Source organism: Nanorana parkeri, unplaced genomic scaffold, assembly GCF_000935625.1.
Source record: "Nanorana parkeri isolate BGI_ZX_2015 unplaced genomic scaffold, ASM93562v1 scaffold6, whole genome shotgun sequence".
In the NCBI taxonomy this organism is placed as follows: Eukaryota; Metazoa; Chordata; class Amphibia; order Anura; family Dicroglossidae; genus Nanorana; species Nanorana parkeri.
Window position 1 is genome coordinate 4,794,189 of NW_017306274.1, and position 17,663 is coordinate 4,811,851.

Genomic DNA, 17,663 nt, shown 5'->3' on the forward strand with positions numbered 1-17,663 from the left:
GAAGCTGGGCAGCGTGTCATGACGCGCTGCCCAGCTTCCTGATTGGTCGAAAGCTGGCCAATCAGGAAGCCAGGTGCCGTCTAATGACGCAGCGCCCGGCTTTCTGATTGGTTCAGGAAGCCAGCTTCATGCTCCCTCGTCACCCCCATGACGAGGGAGCATGGAGTCTGCTTCCCGGTCAATCAGGAAGCCGGGCGCCGCATCATTAAACGTAGCAGTTCCTGATTGGCCAGAAAGCCGGCTCCATGCTTTTTCGTCACCTAGTGACAAGAAGCACGGGGACGGCTTCCCTGCTAATCAGGAACCCGGGTGGCGAGTCATTACACGCCGCATGGCTTCCTGAATGGGACTTTCAGTATTCGGTATCGGGGAGTACCAAAAAAAACATATCGGTACTCTTACACGATACTGAAATACCGGTATCGCTGCATCCCTAGTGACAACACAGGAGCACAACTAGGAGACAGTTGTCACCCCAGAACAGGAATTGCCTGAACAAGGACCTTCATAGCAGGATAACCAGGGTTTTACTTTTAATGAAAGCTGAACATTTAAAAGACAATTCATTTTGGGATGACGGTAACATTGTCAACGCGGAACTTGCATTAAAAACGAAAGGTCTGCTTATTTACTTGGTTCAACCACCTGCCAATACATAGTAATAAAATAAAAAAATCTTTAGGGGAAAAAGTTCATAAAAGTAAATTTTGCACTTGGATTGTGTGAATATTACATGACAGTTGTGTCAATTTTAGGTGAAAACATTGAGAAATAGACCCCAAAGATATCAGTGCTGATACGCTATGCTGAACAGTCTCCACATTACATTACCTTCACTCAGCCTGTAGGGGGCGCTGTCTGCCTCGCTATGTTAACTTTTACCTAAGTGCTACTTATGATGTAATAGCTACTTATTAAAGCCACATTATACTTTATATATATAATAAATATACTTTATTCTTACTTAAGTACCTAGAATGGAGACACGCGGTGCTGCTGTAGCAGTTACAGAGCTGCAAGACCTGGCCAGAAAGAAATAAGGGGGCTGCAAATTCTAACCTCTACTTCTGAAAATGTGAAATGTTTGGCTGTCATGCTGATCCAATGGCTTCAATGATTTTTATGATATGAATTAGCCAGTAACTACTACAATGCTGACAGCGATCTTTCGGGTCCTGTATGGCGCTGTGCTGAGCAGCTTCCCTGGCTACTACAGTGCTTTACTGGATTACTGGCATATGTATATTTCCACTGGGCCAAGCTGGACTTATATAAGAATGTATAGTTATTTATACCTGGAGTTCAGCTTTAACCTTTTTGCTATCATGATAGCATAGCGCAGGTTCTCTTCGCACATCGGGGGACATCGGTGGTCTGCTGGACGGATAGGAGTCTATTTGTAAAAAAAAAAATCCCTGCGAATATCTGTGAATGTGTATTCGGTGCGAATAGATGCCAAACGAACCTACTTTAGGAATTTATTTTTTTTACACGTGGAATGAATTTTCAAATGTTTTCATGTGATATCACATTATGGCCACTAGATGGAGGTAAAGGAGCATAGGAAATAAGTATGTATTTTATTGGCTCCTGAGCGCCATATAGTGGCCATAATGTGATATTACATTTAAAAAATATGTTCCCTTGTATTATTATTAGTATTATAAGGAAGACATTACAGTTACAGAAGTTAGGATTATAAGGAAGACATTACAGTTACCATACAAAACAAGATGGTAAGGAAGTAAATAAACAACTAAACAACCTTTGTTTTGGCATATATTTGCACAGAATGAACATTCACAGATATTCACAGAGCCCTTCACCCTATTTATAAATAGACCCCATAATATTTCCCCTGCTCTCTGTTCCAGCCAGGCGAGCACAGAAATGATAATGGTCTCCGGTAGGGATGCACCGATAGCGACACTAGTATCGGTATTGGTGCTTATACCGAGTATTTGGGCGAGTACTTGTACTCGCCCAAATGCTCTGATACCTTCCCCAATACTGCAACTTCCCATCAGAGGGAGATTTCCTCCGGCTGGCAGTGCCACGAGGGAACATGGAGCCAGCTTCCCGGCCAATCAGGAAGCCGGGCGGCAGGTAATGACTTGCCGCCCAGCTTCCTGCTGTTTGGCCGGCTCGATGCTGATTGGCCTCCCCGCCAGTCAGCATGTGAGCCAAACAACAGGGAGCCGGCTTCCCAGCCAATCAGGAGGCCAGGCGGTGGGTAATATGTGTAAATCTTAGCTTGAGCTATTGAGTTCTGTAAGCAGCCGGCTGTTTACATGAAAAAAACAAGCTGAGAGCCCTGACATTTCTAAAGGGGAACCTAAAGACGGGTGGGAAGTGCAAATTATCAAGAAGCAATATTTCTGATGGATTTAACTCAAACAAAAAGTACAAAAACATTTTTTTAAGTTATTAGTCCTGAACATAATAAAGAAAGAAAGAAAATGATGTACAAATCCAGCGTACACCCCCTGAGAGGTGAAATCTGTGAATCGCATTGCTTTCTGGACGAGGATTGCAGTTCACCGCTCATGTATGGCAACAAACGCTGACTATGCCGGTGATGAAGAGCAGAACTTTGATCCCGGTCACCATTAACGTCAGCATACCAATGACATCCAAGGCAGCTGGCAGTAGTGTGAGTGGCACGCCTGGCACTTTAATTAGAAGATCCCGGTGTTGAGAGAGAACTTTGACAATAGTTATAGCGGAGTGTGGACAGCAAACCCTCATTTACCACAAGGACCTTCAGGCCAAAGACAAGATGTCGCTTGCCAGTCGCAGCCTCTGGGCTCCCCCTAACATAGTTTTGGTGGTGGGACAAAGGGTGGCATGCAGGCACAACCAGCCAGTCAGCGGCTCTGCCCAAACAGATCTTGCCCTAACCAGGGCTCACATGACCCGAGGTTCCAACTGCACAGCTGCTGTGTTCACAGCTGTCTAAGGCTGCGATCGCGTTTTCGTCCGATATTCGTACAGTTGATGGGCGGTGTACAACCGCAAATACTGTACGATCGATCGACTTTTGGCTAACCAGCAGGTTAGAAAACTTCGGTCGATGGTACGATTTTCGCAAGGTTGGTGGCGTTTCCGAACGTCAAAATTCGTACGATTTACACTGCACATGCGCAGACGAAAATACGTGCGGTCGATTACCGGAATCCGTCCAGGTGCTTTCTTCTAATTACCGCTTATCCAACCTTGCGATAATCGGGGCAGGGTGGGGCCGACATACGAAAATCGTACGACGGTTCGATCATCGGACGAAAAGTGTCGTCCGATGATCGCGAGGTGTATGGGCAGCTTTACACAGATCAGCCCTGCTGCAGCCTCTCACCTTGTGATTGCTATAATGTGCAGTCTGATCACTGGGGGGAGAGGAGACTGAGGAAATGCTTCCTCCTGCCTGCAGCAGACTGATGACATCGTCTCTGCCTAGACAAAGTCATTGAATAGGAAACTAATAGCAGATTTTGAAAGATAAAAGGTGAGCAGCTTCTATGATAAATGATATTGTCGCTGTCTATTGTGACATCTCAGGAATGTGTTAATGCTTTTATGAAGTTACTGAAAGGTTCACTTTCACGTCAGAATGACATTCCAGGTACAATTGTTTAAACTGAAACTATGAAGGGTGCGGTTTTTGCATACCAGACTTAGATTGTCTTTCACATATAGCAATGTGCATTATACTCATGCCTTTGTGTACAGGAGAAAGCTCTAGATCAGGGGTAGCCAAACTCTGGCCCTCCAGCTGTGGTGGAACTACAGATCCCATGAGACATTGCACGATTCTCACTGCCACAGACATGACTCCCGGACAGAGATGCCTCATGGGATTTGTAGTTTCACCACAGCTGGAGGGCCAGAGTTTGGCTACCCCTGCTCTAGATCAAGCACAGTTTACAGTTTTTCCCCCAGCAATGGCTAGGAACAGAGCAAAGGCATAAAAATAGCATAAAGCAACCAATATCTGAGATGTACATTCTGGTGCCTGTGCAGTTCCTGGCTGAGGAACTGCACAGGCACATGTCTAACACAGACAAATGTCTAACACAGATCAGCCCCTGCTGCAGCCTCTCACCTCAGTGGGGAGTAAAAATAAACTCTGATTTCTAGTATTATTATAGCCACACCTGCCTATTATGAAGAGCTTCCACCACCCCACCATATTCGTTTTAGATTATGGGGAATGGAAATACACAAAGAGCTACCACCACCCCACCATATTCATTATATATTATGGGAATGGGAATACACAAAGAGCTTCCACCACCCCACCATATTCATTTTATATTATGGGAATGGGAATACACAAAGAGCTTCCACCACCCCACCATATTCATTTTATATTATGGGAATGAGAATACACAAAGAGCTTCCACCATCCCACCATATTCATTTTATATTATGGGAATTGGAATACACAAAGAGCTTCCACCACCCCACCATATTCATTATATATTATGGGAATGGGAATACACAAAGAGCTTCCACCACCCCACCATATTCATTTTATATTATGGGGAATGGGAATACACAAAGAGCTTCCACCATCCCACCATATTCATTTTATATTATGGGAATGGGAATACACAAAGAGCTTCCACCACCCCACCATTTTCATTTTATATTATGGGGATGGGAATACACAAAGAGCTTCCACCATCCCACCATATTCATTATATATTATGGGGAATGGGAATATACAAAGGTAGGTGGGAACACCCGAAGCTCCCAGGTGCACAGGAACAGAGTTGGGAATCATGGCAGGGAGAGCACACTGTTGGAGTATCCAAGATAAATAACCAGCCAAGGGTCGGACTCAGCCCAGCAGGCTCCAACTGTAACTAAAATATGACTTTTTTTGGTGGAATGACCCTTTAATTAAACTGTGTGGTCGCCTCGGTCTGTGGCCATTGGAAACCACATGGTAAATGTTACCCATGAAAGCACTTAATATCGGGCTCTGGACATATGCCATTCAAAAGCTCATAGAGAGCCAAACCGTCAGCTTCAGCGTAATAATAATTTCCTGACGTCTCCATCTCTCTTCTAAGAAGGAACCGCAAAAACATTTCCTGTTAATTATCATTGACAAGAATGGCCTGCCTTTATGATTGCAAATTAAAGTATCTTTTCAGCTGTTCCTTCCTCTGTTTATTATCTAGACGGGAAACAGGGTCAGGGATGGAATGAGAAAGCACACTTAGTAACAAACAACCCAGGACTCAGCGATCATTAGCGCCCTGCTTCGTGTATGCCCAAGATGGGAGCAAAGGGCAATTCTACCATTCCCAAGTAATGCTGAATAATTCTACTTAAAAGGCTGGAATGAGATTGAGTTTCGGGTAGAGGGATGACTCAACCAGGAACTTCCGTGGGACTCAGGCAGCGGTATCTCTGCACCTGTTCTCAGTTCCTCGCATGTTCCCCGGTGAGAAGGAATCAGTTTTGCCAGCAAAGAATGGGCAGAACTGGGAACTCCGGTTGGTAGACTTTCTGGATAGGATTTCAAAGAGATAAAGGGATGCCACTGGGTATAGCAACCTATTTGTTTGCTTTTGATGGGTTGGCCCTTTAGGCCTCATTCACACGAGAATCGGCCGGCACGTACAGCTCCGTGCTGCGTGCACGGCCGTATCGAGCAGCTCCCGGGAAGGACAGGTGCTGCGTGTGATTAGTATACGCCCCCCTACGCTCACCTCAAGTGCAGCCCGATAGGGCTTAAGTGGTTGCACACCTTGATTTTGATTCTGTTTATACATGCAACACTGATGGATCTGTCATCCCAAGTTGTAATATTATGTTGTATTTACGTTTAATGTTGGAAAATTTACGAAAATCAATAAACATTGATTAAATGAAAATGCTGCTTCATGCTCCTTACTGTACTGGCCTCAGATGGTCATGTGTTGAATGAGAGGATCAGAGTTTGGACTGGTAGAGCGTCTCCTTCAAAGGATGTCTGGATCCGCCCAGCTCCGTGAGTGACAGCTGGCTCTTCCTATGTAGAGGCAGAGCCAGCTGTACCGGCCCCCTCACCCGTCCGTTCCGCCAGTCAGCGCTGGAGGATCGGAGCGGGGAGCGGGGAATCCAGCCCCTGTCATGGCAGAGAGCCGTGACAGGATCGAGAGGTGAGCGAACGCCGGTATGTGTTCGCTCACTTCCCGATCTACTGAGCCGACCAGTGACAGTCTCGTTGTCACAGGTCGGCTAGAACTATGAGGTGAGTGAAAAGCACTCGCCTCATAGTTCTCCTTTAATCTAGAATATCCATCCAATCACACCTCCCACTCTACACTTTCAGTGGGCGTGACCATTTAATGCTAGTTTAGTATTGGTGTGCTCTGGCAGCCAATCAGAAGAGGGATTGCCCAGTCACTCCCCCGAGGAAAGTAGTCAGCAAACTCCAGAGCAGGAGGTATGATTAAAAGAGAGGATCATCGGCTGCATCAGATGCTGCTCTCAGGAGTGGCCATGTTTTGAAAGGGCAGCGATTGTGGTGGCTCAAGGGGGGGGGGGTCTAGGACAGCAGGGTCTTTTTTGGCCATAAGTGAACACTGATTCTGGACAGGTTAATATGAACAGTAATATGAACATTTGTGCCAAGCCTTTGTATGGTATGTGTGAGCTTCTTGTCATTCTATATAAGTAACATACTACAGTCAGCCAGGCATGTAAGTGTGAAATCTCTATACAGCATGTGGAGTATTCTTATGGTAAATGATATCATACATGACACTGGCAGGTGAAATGTCTTCAGAAGAACTTCTGTCTAAAGAACACAACCCAAAAGCGGCCCTAGCAGGCAACAACCCATAACTGCACATAGATTCCCATTGGGCGTCCACTCTTGGGGGACGTCGATCAGATGGATGAGGATACTTGTCCTATGTGTTCCCCTACATCTGCGTCACCAGGGCCTGCCAAAGGTACTCTCCTCCTCTATATATAGAAATAAACAAGAATATTAGGCTGAGCTGGACGTTCATGTTTATGAGAGTTGCTTGAGACTAGTTGGATTGCATATACACATCTGAAGTCTATAGGCACCTGAAATAAATTCTAACCCCAATTAATATAATCTCCATGATGTTGAGTCCCTTTAAATCTGTAGCTTTCATGAAAATAATCCATAATAATCCTGCCTTGAAGCCCTGCGTTCAGGCACTTCCTGTTATGGGGTGACAACTCCCAGTCTGTCTCCCTATTATGATACTGGGTTGTCAACCTGTCACATGCAGAGCTGGTGGAGTCTACAGGTGTCTGTGCCAACACAAATTGCACAAGCATGGTCCATCAATAAACTGGTCCCAGGCAATGATGTGCAGCCAACACTCGGTGCCCATTCTATTCTAACCAGATGCATTGGGGCTGGCAGTCTTGCCCAGTGTAGACCCAAGGTAAAGAGCCTTGTGTTCAGTGTGGTCCGTTCACATTACAGTGCTGCGCTGTTGTACGCTGAAGAAAGGTACAATGTTCATGTTGCGATTTATATAGCGCTGACAATCCACACAGCACTTTACATGCTGCACATCAGTCCCTGCCCTCAAGGGCTTATAATCTAAGGTCCTTATTGCACCAATTTAGACAGGAGATCATTAACCTTCCAGCATGTCTTTGGAGTGTAGGAGGAAACCTTAAGGCACAGGAAGAACATGCAAACTCCATGCATATAGTGTCCTGACTGGGACCCCCAGTACTTAAAGGCAGAAGTGCTAACCACTGAGCCACTGTGCTGCCCATGCAAATCACTGCATCGCTGTGTGATATCATATCGGCCACCGGAGCGTTCTGCCATTTTGGAGTATACTTTGGTATACACCAAGAAGGCGACTCCCAAACTTGCGGGCGCCGGCATCTTGGTGTATACCAAGTCGGCGCGCACGCACAGAAGGCGCTGGCGGCCGAAATGGCCGCCGCTTGTTCTGCGGTTTCAGTGTGCGGTTTTCAGATTCGAAAATAAAAATGTGTTTCCTTTGACGAAACTAATAAAAAGTAATGAATCCAGAGCCAACAAATGTACATGGCCCAGTATTTATTTACATTTATTGCCCAAGCACTTACAGTCATGGTGTTTCTGAACAACTCCAACTCCCTCAGCTCAGCTTCCCTGAACTTCCTGCCCAGTATAAGATCACAAGGGACAGAGCAGTCTCCAGCAGCCGTCCATCTGCTAGCCTGGAGAAGGAAGGAGGAAGGAAAAAGGAGTGGGGAGCAGGAAAGTGTCTTGCCTTGCTGTGCCTGTGTGTTTGTGGAGACACACTTAGCCTACTAGCACACACAAGGGTGGCTCCATAGGACCCTACAAGGGAAATGAGTCACCTTAAAACAGGATATTAGGACCAGTGCTCAGGGGACCAACTGATTCTGCAAGAACTAAAACTTTAAAAACATCAAGAGGCAACATCCACTGTAAGTGGAACATTTGTAATAGCTTCAAATCCTATTGACTTTATATCACTGTAATTCTCTAATGCTATTAAATTAATTAAAAGGCAACTATTTCCTAAAATTTTATCCCTAGGGTTGAAAAAGTTAGAGACGGGTTGGATGCCTCTGTTTAATTGTTGTCTGTGTCCCGGCGTCCTCTAACTTCCTGTTACTGGGGTGCTGAGAGTGAATCTGTTCCAAGGAGACACAAGCAGCAATAAAGATAACATTTTATTTATTGTCAGGCCATAGAAAGGTTATAAACTTCGGGTTTTTATTGCTGTCTCTGTCCCGGGTTTCCTATCCACAATACTTTTTGCTGTTAGTAATTGGAACATTGGAACAGACTGCTTATCGCGACAGGAAATTTATATTTTTTAAACAAACATTTATTTTCATTCCTTATAGGCTAAGTTGACTTTTTTGACCATGTTGCATGTTACACCCATATTCTGAGTGTAACATACAACATGGCCGGATCGCAAATCCCCTCCGCAGAGCGCCGGATTCTTCTCCACGCAGGCTGGTGTTCATTTTTTTAAATCACAGCCATGTCATCCCACCTCAACCTAACCACAGAACCATCAAGTACTAAAACAATTCATCCCCTCACAGCTACCGCCTCATGTATCACTGGCCCCTCCGTTTTAGATTGTACGCCCTCACGGGCCCTCTTTATCATCTTGTCTTGAATTGTATTGTGATTGTAATGTCTTCCTTATATTGTAAAGCGCTGCGCAAACTGTGGGCGCTACATAAATCCTGTATAACAATAATAATAATAATAATGTAATTCATTCACAGATCTTTTGACAGGATCTGTGAATGCAGACATTACCGTGGGGGCGTCCTGAGGGCAGGTTTCACCAGGTCTCTAGACCAGATGACACTCCGCCGTGTCGGCATTGCGTGTGTGCGTGACGTCACCTACCGCATGCGCAATAATGTCATCGCGCATGTGCAGCCATCTGATTGAAGCCTGGCGGCGGCCATCTTGGTGATGGACTCCGGCAGAGAGGGGACGTTCACCCAGCGGGATGAGGTATGCCGCCAGTTCCGCTCGTCTCTCCTGACACTGGACCATGACCGAGTGCCCGACTCTTTAGAGGGGGTGACACCAAAATGACCGTCGGTCATTTTGGTGTCACCCCCTCCAATGGTGGCACCCGGGTGCGGGCCGCACCCCCCTTGTGACACAACTGCATTACTGTACAAATCCTATCAGCTACCGCGGCAGAGGGAGTTGTAGTTCTAAATGAAATACTAGTGCGGTGACGTCACCCTGCTCGTAGTCCATCATTGATCCTCCCGTCCATGTTACTGAACCTTGGTATGGACATGGATGGGAGGAAGAATCTGCAGGAGCCAGAGCATTGCACACATGATCCACTGCTCATGATTGCAATGCTTTACTGGGTCCCATGCAAAAAAATTATGAATGCACATTTTTCTTTTATGAAGACGCATGGATTTAAATTTTTTTTTTCTAAAAAGCTGAACTCCAGGGAACTGAATTCACCTCCCTTGCCGTCCTGCTTCCATCCCAGTCCCCAGTCTGAAAGAAGGGCCAGGCAACCTCAGCACTCCAGCTGTTGTGGAACTACAAGTCCCATTAAAGGCATTGCAAGACTCTAAAGCCCCATTCACACTGAGCGACATGAAAATCGCGCGATATTGAGCGACGAGCGATATTGAGCGACTTGTCGCGCGACTTTTTCCTATTGGGCTGTATGCAATCAGGAGCAAAATCACTCGAAATCGCTTGAAAAAAGGGTCATGTAGGAGCGACAAGCTACCAGCGACGAGCTACAAGCGATATTGAGCTATATTGAGCGACGAGATGTGAACAGCTCCATTGAAATGGATTGGAGAAGCTGCATAGAGCGATATTGTGTGGAAATATGAACGATATCGCTGCAAAAATCGCTCGATAAATCGATCAGTGTGAATGGGGCATTACAGCCGCAGGCATGACTCCCAGAGACGGAAGCATGGTGGGATTTTGAAGTTCTGCCACAGCTGGAGTGCTGAGGTTGCCTACCCCTGCGTCAAAGCTTATATTTTATAGATTGGGTTTGCACTGAGTTGCAAACCTGCATCCTGCAATCTCTTATCATGTATTTGGCTTCGTGGATGGGTAACACAGACATCAACAAAGCGTGCTGCAATCATGTGAGGAATGCGGGCCCTGCCACAACAGTCCCACCTGGACAAGGAGAGAGGTACAATGCAGGCAGAGCTATGAGGAGCATGTCATTAGCAGGCCGGTTGAGTGTCCCCACCCTTCTCTGGAATGCTTCCTGGATGACTTCTGTGGCTCCCTTATCGCTGGCTTTCTTTTCTTACTGACACTAGACTGTCAAGTATTTGGTAACCACGATAAATGCCAAAAAAAAGGGCCGCAGTGATGGGATGCCCTACCTGCTTTGGTTTAATACACCCCCGCGCACTAAATTCGGTGTTATGAGTTTAAGAAGATCTCCGCTTTAAATGGAAGGTGTGAATCAAAGCTGAACGTCAGAAAAAAAATAAAAACTACCGCTGCAGTGCCCCCCCCTCCCCCCACCCAAGGGCTAAGCAACCTCAGGACTCCAGCTGTTGTGGAACTACAAAGCCCATGAGGCATTGATAGCCACAGGCATGACTTCCACAGGCAAAGGGATTATGGGACTTGTAGTTTCATTGCATACCTCTGGGCTAAATGCTAATTTTTTTGAGGGTGCAAAAAAAAAAAAAGCCATATATTATGTTTTTTGTTATTCAGAAGAAATAAAAGAGCAGCTGTCTGAATACCTGAACACAGGCTGCAGCTGATTGGTAGCAGTAATTGTTCAGCCGATAATTTTCCACCCAGCTCCTTCAGAAAAAGTAAATTTTTCGGAAGGAATCAAAGGAAATTTCATTTGTGCATGGCCAACTTTACTGCCTTCATCCCTTTCTCCCCTTCAAGCTATTGGTCACCCATAGCTGCCTCTCTTCAGTGCTCAGTCGGTTGCAAACACTACAATGCAGGACCGCTCAGGGCTGGATTTCCCACAAGGCCAACCAAGGCCCGGCCTCGGGGGAACAGCAAGTAGAGGTGCAGCAGGAGTGTGGAATTCCTATGTCCTGATGCCTGGGACATGCAGTTCCGTGCGGTGGGCGGGTAGCTGTTTTCTACATTTAGCCCTGCTTTGGGCAAGCATAGGTAAATGTACACATTTACTATCATCTGTTCGGCATTCTCCCTATTTACTATCCTCTGTCCGGTATTCTCCCTATTTACTATCATCTGTCCGGCATTCTCCCTATTTACTATTAGATGTCCAATGTTCTCCCTATTTACTATCAGATATCCAATGTTCTCCCTATTTACTATCATCTGTCCGGCATTCTCCCTATTTACTATCAGATGTCCAGCATTCTCCCTATTTACTATCAGATGTCCAGCATTCTCCCTATTTACTATCAGATGTCCGGCATTCTCCCTATTTACTATCAGATGTCCAGGATGCTCCCTATTTACTATCAGATGTCCGGCATTCTCTCTATTTACTATCAGATGTCCGGTATTCTCCCTATTTACTATCAGATGTCCGGCATTCTCTCTATTTACTATCAGATGTCCGGTATTCTCCCTATTTACTATCAGATGTCCGGCATTCTCTCTATTTACTATCAGATGTCCGGTATTCTCCCTATTTACTATCAGATGTCCGGCATTCTCTCTATTTACTATCAGATGTCCGGTATTCTCCCTATTTACTATCAGATGTCCGGCATTCTCTCTATTTACTATCAGATGTCCGGTATTCTCCCTATTTACTATCAGATGTCCGGCATTCTCTCTATTTACTATCAGATGTCCGGTATTCTCCCTATTTACTATCAGATGTCCGGCATTCTCTCTATTTACTATCAGATGTCCGGTATTCTCCCTATTTACTATCAGATGTCCGGCATTCTCTCTATTTACTATCAGATGTCCGGTATTCTCCCTATTTACTATCAGATGTCCGGCATTCTCTCTATTTACTATCAGATGTCCGGTATTCTCCCTATTTACTATCAGATGTCCGGCATTCTCTCTATTTACTATCAGATGTCCGGTATTCTCCCTATTTACTATCAGATGTCCGGCATTCTCTCTATTTACTATCAGATGTCCGGTATTCTCCCTATTTACTATCAGATGTCCGGCATTCTCTCTATTTACTATCAGATGTCCGGTATTCTCCCTATTTACTATCAGATGTCCGGCATTCTCTCTATTTACTATCAGATGTCCGGTATTCTCCCTATTTACTATCAGATGTCCGGCATTCTCTCTATTTACTATCAGATGTCCGGTATTCTCCCTATTTACTATCAGATGTCCGGCATTCTCTCTATTTACTATCAGATGTCCGGTATTCTCCCTATTTACTATCAGATGTCCGGCATTCTCTCTATTTACTATCAGATGTCCGGTATTCTCCCTATTTACTATCAGATGTCCGGCATTCTCTCTATTTACTATCAGATGTCCGGTATTCTCCCTATTTACTATCAGATGTCCGGCATTCTCTCTATTTACTATCAGATGTCCGGTATTCTCCCTATTTACTATCAGATGTCCGGCATTCTCTCTATTTACTATCAGATGTCCGGTATTCTCCCTATTTACTATCAGATGTCCGGCATTCTCTCTATTTACTATCAGATGTCCGGTATTCTCCCTATTTACTATCAGATGTCCGGCATTCTCTCTATTTACTATCAGATGTCCGGTATTCTCCCTATTTACTATCAGATGTCCGGCATTCTCTCTATTTACTATCAGATGTCCGGTATTCTCCCTATTTACTATCAGATGTCCGGCATTCTCTCTATTTACTATCAGATGTCCGGTATTCTCCCTATTTACTATCAGATGTCCGGCATTCTCTCTATTTACTATCAGATGTCCGGTATTCTCCCTATTTACTATCAGATGTCCGGCATTCTCTCTATTTACTATCAGATGTCCGGTATTCTCCCTATTTACTATCAGATGTCCGGCATTCTCTCTATTTACTATCAGATGTCCGGTATTCTCCCTATTTACTATCAGATGTCCGGCATTCTCTCTATTTACTATCAGATGTCCGGTATTCTCCCTATTTACTATCAGATGTCCGGCATTCTCTCTATTTACTATCAGATGTCCGGTATTCTCCCTATTTACTATCAGATGTCCGGCATTCTCTCTATTTACTATCAGATGTCCGGTATTCTCCCTATTTACTATCAGATGTCCGGCATTCTCTCTATTTACTATCAGATGTCCGGTATTCTCCCTATTTACTATCAGATGTCCGGCATTCTCTCTATTTACTATCAGATGTCCGGTATTCTCCCTATTTACTATCAGATGTCCGGCATTCTCTCTATTTACTATCAGATGTCCGGTATTCTCCCTATTTACTATCAGATGTCCGGCATTCTCTCTATTTACTATCAGATGTCCGGTATTCTCCCTATTTACTATCAGATGTCCGGCATTCTCTCTATTTACTATCAGATGTCCGGTATTCTCCCTATTTACTATCAGATGTCCGGCATTCTCTCTATTTACTATCAGATGTCCGGTATTCTCCCTATTTACTATCAGATGTCCGGCATTCTCTCTATTTACTATCAGATGTCCGGTATTCTCCCTATTTACTATCAGATGTCCGGCATTCTCTCTATTTACTATCAGATGTCCGGTATTCTCCCTATTTACTATCAGATGTCCGGCATTCTCTCTATTTACTATCAGATGTCCGGTATTCTCCCTATTTACTATCAGATGTCCGGCATTCTCCCTATTTACTATCATCTGTCCGGCATTCTCCCTATTTACTATCAGATATCCGGTATTCTCCCTATTTACTATCAGATGTACGGCATTCTCCATATTTACTATCATCTGTCCGGCATTCTTCATATTTACTATCATCTGTCCGGCATTCTCCATATTTACTATCAGATGTCCGGCATTCTCCTTATTTACTATCATCTGTCCGGCATTCTCCCTATTTACTATCAGATATCCGGTATTCTCCCTATTTACTATCAGATATCCGGTATTCTCCCTATTTACTATCAGATATCCGGTATTCTCCCTATTTACTATCAGATATCCGGTATTCTCCCTATTTACTATCAGATATCCGGTATTCTCCCTATTTACTATCAGATATCCGGTATTCTCCCTATTTACTATCAGATATCCGGTATTCTCCCTATTTACTATCAGATATCCGGTATTCTCCCTATTTACTATCAGATATCCGGTATTCTCCCTATTTACTATCAGATATCCGGTATTCTCCCTATTTACTATCAGATATCCGGTATTCTCCCTATTTACTATCAGATATCCGGTATTCTCCCTATTTACTATCAGATATCCGGTATTCTCCCTATTTACTATCAGATATCCGGTATTCTCCCTATTTACTATCAGATATCCGGTATTCTCCCTATTTACTATCAGATGTCCGGCATTCTCCTTATTTACTATCATCTGTCCGGTATTCTCCCTATTTACTATTATCTGTCCGGTATTCTCACTATTTACTATCAGATGTCCGGTACTCTCCCTATTTACTATCAGATGTCCGGTATTCTCCCTATTTACTATCATCTCTCCAATATTCTCCCTATTTACTATCAGATGTCCGGTATTCTCTCTATTTACTATCATCTGTTCGGTATTCTCTCTATTTACTATCATCTGTCCGGCATCCTCCCTATTTACTATCATCTGTCCGGCATTCTCCCTATTTACTATCATCTGTCCGGTATTCTCTCTATTTACTATCATCTGTCCGGCATCCTCCCGATTTACTATCATCTGTCCGGCATCCTCCCTATTTACTATCATCTGTCCGGCATTCTCCCTATTTACTATCATCTGTCCGGTGTTCTCTCTATTTACTATCTTCTGTTCAGCATTCTCCCTATTTACTATCAGATGTCCGGTATTCTCCCTATTTACTATCAGATGTCCGGTATTCTCCCTATTTACTATCAGATGTCCAGTGTTCTCCCTATTTACTATCATCTGTCCGGTATTCTGCCTATTTACTATCAGATGTCTGGTATTCTCCCTATTTACTATCAGATGTCCAATGTTCTCCCTATTTACTATCATCTGTTCGGCATTCTCCCTATTTACTATCATCTGTCCGGTATTCTGCCTATTTACTATCAGATGTCCGGTATTCTCCCTATTTACTATCATCTGTCCGGCATTCTCCCTATTTACTATCATCTGTCCAGCATTCTCCATATTTGCTATCATCTGTCCAGCATTCTCCATATTTACTATCATCTGTCCGGTATTCTCTCTATTTACTATCATCTGTCTGGTATTCTCCATATTTACTATCATCTGTCCGGTATTCTCCATATTTACTATCAGATGTCCAGTATTCTCCCTATTTACTATCATCTGTCCGGCATTCTCTCTATTTACTATCATCTGTCCGGCATTCTCTTTATTTACTATCATCTGTCCAGCATTCTCGCTATTTCTTTTTAGCTTTCCAGGATTCTACCTATTTACTATCATCTGCCTCTAACATTTAGATAAGTCTTATTCTTTCTATTTTGGTGCAATGCTCCAGCAGAATGAACATAAAAAAATTGGTTTTGGGAAAATTCATTACATTTTTCCAATAGTTATTGGTAGGGTTGCACCGATACAGATACTAGTATCTGTGCCGATGCCGAGTATTTGGGTGAGTACTCGTACTTGTCCAAATGCTCCGATGCCTAGCCCGATACTTCCGGTATTAGGAAGCCAGACAGCGCGTCATTACACATTGCCCGGCTCCTGATTGGCCAGAAAGCCGCCTCCGTGCTCTCTCGTCACCTGGTGACGAGAAGCATGGGGGCGGCTGCCCTGCTAATCGGGAAGCCGGGTGGCGAGTCTTTACACACCGCTTGGCCTCCTGAACGGGACTTCCGGTACTCGGTATTCGGTATCGGCGAGTACCGAACAAAAAAATATCAGTACTCTTACTTGATACCGAAATACCGGTACGGGTGCATCCCTAGTTATTGGGGTCAAATTGATTTAGTGACGTGTTAGTGACAAAAAAAAAGATGGAAAATCTTTCTCCAATGAACAAAATTCTAACAGTGAATGTGGTTTTGGTTCTGGAAACTCAACTAATTTCCACAATCAAATGTTGAAATCAAACAAACTATCTAACGACGTTCCTCAAGTCCCTGATGGCATCGTTGAAGGTTCTGATGAGACTTCATATGAAAGTTCCTTCATAACTCTACCAGAGTATGGCCAGCTTTAGCCTTCTGTTACAGGTAAGCCGTCTCTATAATGACAGAGTCTACTGACAGGGTCACTTTAAATGCCTGACCATATCCTTATGGTGTCACCATGATGTTGAACTCTGCGGGTTTCACTTCTCTGACCTATCCAGCTAAAATGGAATAAAAACAACTTAGACTTTGTAGACTAGTTGCGGCATGTTATGATCAATATCTCCCTCCGTAAAGAATGGTATCCGTCATGTCTATTGTCCTACCCACTCTCCCCATTGTGTGGAAGCTTCAATTCTTTCCAAGCGCATTGTATTGAAGCATTACTGAAATGCATTTCCTGATCAAAGATGGTAATTTGAATAAACATACAGCATCATTCATGACACTTCACCAACACCATGCATTGTTTTCATGAGCATGACGATACAACCGTCCTCTACAACAGATACAACTCATCCAGAGTCTCCCCACTACCGGCCTTAGAATCAAAGAGTTCCGAGGTGTTAAGATATCCATAGAAACCAATCAGTATTCACTGGAGTGAGACCGAGGAAAGTTGGATTCTGATTGGTCGTTGTGAGTTATCGCACTTAGAAACTGTTTATTGAATAAGGTTGAAGGTATCTAAGCCCAGTTCTGATAGGTTCTCTTGGACCTAGCTTCCAGATTTTTTTCGTTAGTTCATGTATGCTCAGTAGGGGTGTAAATGTGACACTTTGGGGTTCATTTATAAAAGCTATACACCGGGTGGATGCTGTTCATTTTCTAAAGTTGCGGAAAGATCCAGGACGATGCCTAAACCAAGATGGCGCCGTCCTTCTGGAGAGATGAAGACTTTGTTGCGGAGAGTAGTAGTATGATCTCTGGAAAGGGTTACTCCCTAAGAAACAATTCGGGTTCCTTCACACCGTGTGCATTGAGTAGACATTAGGGCT